The sequence below is a fragment of the Tachyglossus aculeatus genome, chromosome X1 (genome assembly GCF_015852505.1).
Source record: "Tachyglossus aculeatus isolate mTacAcu1 chromosome X1, mTacAcu1.pri, whole genome shotgun sequence".
Classification (NCBI taxonomy): domain Eukaryota; kingdom Metazoa; phylum Chordata; class Mammalia; order Monotremata; family Tachyglossidae; genus Tachyglossus; species Tachyglossus aculeatus.
The window spans coordinates 106,229,939-106,235,176 of NC_052101.1; the positions used below are offsets into that span (position 1 = coordinate 106,229,939).

Here is a 5,238-nt window from a genome sequence, read left to right on the forward strand (position 1 = left end):
TGTGGGACAGCTACTCTCTAGTCTACACACTGTTGCTCTTCCCCCCAGAGTCTGTGCGCTGGAGTCTTGTATGCCAGGATCCTAAATATCTTGGTCTTTGGGTCTTTTGGTAGAGAAAAGTGCTCTGCCAGGGGACAAGGGTCTGCAGAGGACCCAGGCAATAAACTCTATTCAAATAATGAGTGTCACTTGCTCCCCACTCCTCAAGAAGCTCCAGTGGTTGCACATCCACCTCCGTATCAAACAGAAACTCCTAACCATTGACTTTAAAGCAGTCAATCGCTTTACCCCCTATCTCACCTCACTGCTCTCCTACTACAACCCTGCCCTCACACTCCGCTCCTCTAATGTCAACCTCCTCACTGTACCTCAGTCTTGCCTATCTTGCCACCTACCTCTAGCCCATATCCTGCCCCTGGGCTGGAATGACTTCCCTCTTCCTCTTCAGCAATCACTCTCCCCACCTTCGAAGCCTTAGTGAAGGTCCGTCTCATCCAAGTAGCCTTCCCTGACTAAGCCCTCATTTCCTCTTCTCCCACTCCCTTCTGTGTCACCCTGATTTGTTCCTTTTGTTCATCCCTCTCTCAGCCCCATAACACTTATCCACCTGCCCATAATTTATTCATATTAATACCTGTCTCCCCCTCCTGACTGCACACTCATGGTGGGGAATGTGTCTACCAACTTTCCCAAGAGCTTAGTACAGAGCTTTGCATGCAGTAAATGCTCAGTAAATACGATTGATTGATTTGATTTGCTATCGGCCTCACTTGCAGATGTAAAATGGGAACAGATATTGTGTGGGGTCCTGGATAAAAAACCCACAGTAAATGCTAGAAAAGTAGTGTAGCCCAGTAGAAAGAGCACAAGCTTGTGGGGAAGGAGGGTGAGAGAAACTGGATCCTAATCCCTGCTCCAACACTGGCTGGCTGTGTGGCCTAAAGCATTTAACTTCTCTATGCCTCATCTAAAGTGGAGATTTCAATTCCTTTTCTCTCTTTCACTGCAATACCCGTGTGGGACAGGGATGGTGGTATCCAACCCAATTACCTTGCATCTACTCAGTGCTTAGTACAATACTTGGCACACAGTAAGGACTTAATACCACAATTATTATTTTTAAAAATTGTACATCAAGCTATTTTAATATCCTCTATTTCAGGCTTCTACAACTTAGCTGAAATTTTTTTGAAGGATGACAAGAGGGAATTGCATGGGAAGAATTATTCTAATCTGAATTTATTAAGGATTTACTGTTTTTCTTTTAACTGGCACCAGATGCAATACTGAGAATTGGGAGAGTGGGGTGGGAAATCTCTTTTTAATTATTGAAGCATTTCACATTTGGTTTAACAGTCATAATTGCAATTTGGAACCACCCTTTCCTAAGCAATAATCCAATTCCTTTGCTTTGATAAACCACTGGCACCAAGGGATGCAATCTGATGTCTTCTAGAATGTGGTTCTTCAGGAAATTACGTTTCAGTGGAACCAATCCAGTTGAAGGGTAATTCCTGGAATCACAGGAACTGAAATGTAATGCTGGAGAACACAATAGTGACACATGTTAACAGTACCATTATCTGAAGATTAGACTCCACCACTAATATGTCTCAGTTGCCAGTTTTTGTGGCTTCAGCAAACAAAGGCTGTTGATAAAACAGCCCACTGGGAGACCTCTGTGCAATTATGCAGGATGATATCATGATGGATAGGCAATTCATGGATGTCATCACTATCCAGTATTTCAGAAGTGGTTTAGGAAACAACATGAGGTACCATTGTCTGGAGGAGGGGACCACCAAGTGCTTGGAGAGCCTAAATCTTCTGAGGGTCATATCAGCCAGTTTCAAAATTGGCTGCACTTAAATTAAATACACAAAAACATATTCTGAAAGACCCATATAATCCTGTTCAGTAGTTTAAGGCTGTTGGTTTGTCTCTGTTTGTATAGCATTAGTTTACAATAACCTGTCTCAATAGATCACCATTTTTAAAAGGATAAAGATATTTGAAGTACAATTTTTGCTGCCTAGTGGAATTACCTAAAAAGAAAGAACACGCTGCACATCAATTATGTGGCACTCATTCCCATGTACAAAGACCTTAAAATAACATTTCTGCCTCGTATTAAAACCCAGGTCTATTCCCAAACCACAATGATTTTGGCGGCAGGAAAGATATCCACTGTGTTTCTCTGTACATCGTGGTACAGAGAGTGGTACGAATGGATTGGCAAGTGAGGGGGAGTCAGTGTGTGGGTATTTAGAGCTCTTGCTTTATGCTGTCGAGTCTTTCCTGACCCATAGCAATTCCATGGACACAACTCTCCCAGAATGTCCCACCTCCAACTGCAATCATTCTGGTAGTGTATTCATAGAGTTTTCTTGGTAAAAATATGCAAGTGGTTTACCATTGCTTTCTTCCACACGGTAAACCTGAGTCTCCACCATCGATTCTCTCCTATGTCGCTGCTGCCCAGCACAGATGTGTTTTGACTTGTAGCAGATCACCTTCCACTCGCTAGCTACTGCCTAAGCTAGGAATGGAATGGGTATGCCTCTGCTTGACTCTCCCTCCCATAGCCGAGACTGGTAGAGGACTGGAAACTCCCCAGGTGCAATGCTGAGGTGGGGGTTAGAGCACTAGCTTTTGCCAATCCTTTAAATTTTCCTTTCAGAGGTGTAGATGGGTGGGACTATTTTTGAAGCTGAGGTAATTCATTCAATTACCTTAAATTGAAATACCTTTTTGGAATATCTTCTGAGTCTTTATCACCTGGGTGGTTTGGAAAAGTTATTCATGACATTTCCAAAACTGCCTAACCAACTCCAGGTAATAATAATAATAATAATAATAGCATTTATTAAATGCTTACTATGTGCTAAGCACTGGGGGGGATATAAGGTGATCAGGTTGTCCCATGTACGGCTCACAGTCTTAATCCCATTTTACAGATGAGGTACCTGAGGCCCAGAGAAGTAAAGTGACTTGCCCAAAGTCACACAGCTGACAAGTGGCTGAGCTGGGACTAGAACCCATGACCGCTGACCCAAGCCCGTGTTCTTTCCACTGAGCCACGCTGCTTCTCATAATAGTTAATGCAGTGAGGAAATCTGATTCATTTTGCTAGCCTCTGATGATAGAAACTAACTTGTTTTTCTAGATATTGAATTAAGCAATTAATATAAAGAGCAAGCAATAACAGCCCTGGCCATTGGGCATTGCATTTCCAGCTGAAAAGCAGTCACATCCCATTCAGTTCGATTTGTAGTTACTCTGTTTTGCAAAATAGCAGTTTTGTTTCAAGAGAGTTCATGACATGGTATTACCCAGCATGAAATCACTCAATCTTCAAAGTCGTTTTACTCTTTCATCTAATCTTCTTTGTGATTGAGATGGCAAAGGGAGTCAGGAAATCCATGCAGTCATCATTCTCCAAAGTTTTCTTTTCAATTTCCTAGTTTTGAATCACAGAAAATCAGACCTACCAAATTCTTCTTCCATTTCCAAGCTTTTGTGAAGGCTTTCTTTTTCCCCATAAGAAAGGATTTTTTTTCAAGATTTGAAATTAATATTAAAAATACAGAACTTGCTTTATTTCTCATCAAAAATAGAGCAGTGAGATTCAAAGGCTGAAGATTAGAGTGCTTCTGCCCTGCAATTCTTGGTATAGTTTTTTAAGAAATGGAATAAGAATAAAACCCTAGGGCATTATTTATATTAAATGTTAAAATGCAGAAAAGCAACTCAATCTGTATTAACCTCCTTGTCTCTTCTTACTGTCTCCAATGGGAGCAGATGATCATACAGGTTCTCTAGAACTGACGCTACAGAGAATTCAAGCTCATTAAGGATGCATCACATTCTGGCAGACAGCCATCCTCTCGAAGCAATACAATATCTTAGATAAATGGAGTGCAATCATCTTCCTACTAATAAATGCAAAGAAATGGTGGCAGGGCTAGAGCTGTCAGTCTTGTGAGAAGGGAATAAATGTGCTCTGGATCCTTATTATCCCATGGAGTATAGTGAAGGGATGCTGTCGAGAAGTCTCATAAGGGCTTTAAAGAGGTGAGATCAAAGCGACCAGAGGAAACACCACAAATACTATTCATCTGAGGACAGTGGGGCATTTTCCCTGAGCTAAAATTTTTGGAGACATTACTTCTTAAATCTAATACCCTTTTGACTGAAAAATTGGGGGAGGTGTAGGCTAAGAAACTGAGGCATGGAGGGGTGTCTAGGTTAGGTGGCCAGAGGTACAGCTCTAGGAAGGACAGTACTAATTTTTGAGATTATATTCCACATCTTTACAAGCCTAAAGCAGTAGAGGGTGGGAAAGAACCCCTTAGCTATGACTGCATTGGTACTGCGATGTGGGTAAGGCTGAGCTGACCTATCTACACCAGTGTGGGGAGTTTACAGTGTGGCTGGAAAAATGGCATTTATTAAGCGCTTACTATGTGCAAAGCACTGTTCTAAGTGCTGGGGAGGTTACAAGGTGGTCAGGTTGTCCCACGGGGGGCTCACAATCTTAATCCCCATTTTACAGATGAGGTAACTGAGGCACAGAGAAGTTAAGTGACTTGCCCAAAGTCACACAGCTGACAATTGGCAGAGCTGGGATTTGAACCTATGACCTCTGACTCCAAAGCCCAGGCTCTTTCCACTGAGCCACACTACTGCTCTAAAGTGTCATCCACCTGCACCAGACATCCCTCAGCCACCTGGGCTGACTAGTTTGGGGGCAGTTGTGACAATCAATCAATCATATTTATTGAGCACTTACTGTGTGCAGATCACTGTACTGAGCACTTGGGACAATACAATATAATGGGCTTAGTCAGGGAAGGAGGAGCAGTGCCTTCAATAAGGCTTTTAGACTGTAAACTCATCGTGGGCAGGGATTGTCTGTCTCTATCGCTGTATTGAACTTTCGAGTGCTTAGTACAGTGCTCTGCACATAGTAAGTGCTCAATAAATACAGTTGAATGAATGAATGAATGGATATGAAAAGGGAGGGTGTACCAGGCCAGATGCAAGAGAAGCAGCATGGCTCAGTGGAAAGAGCCTGGGCTTTGGAGTCAGAGGTCATGGGTTCAAATCCTGGCTCCACCAACTGTCAGCTTTGTGACTGTGGGCAAGTCACTTAACTTCTCTGTGCCTCAGTTACCTCACCTGTAAAATGGGAATTAATACTGTTAGCCCCCCGTGGAACAACCTGATCACCTTGTT

General features: G+C 42.6%; 1 non-coding gene across 1 annotated transcript; it reads right to left on the bottom strand.

Moving 5' to 3' along the window:
* Window positions 1–2,497: 2,497 nt before the first annotated feature.
* On the bottom strand, window positions 2,498–2,633 carry LOC119920614. The gene has a single exon (XR_005448344.1). It is a non-coding gene; the product is annotated as a small nucleolar RNA SNORA7 (small nucleolar RNA).
* Window positions 2,634–5,238: the final 2,605 nt, after the last annotated feature.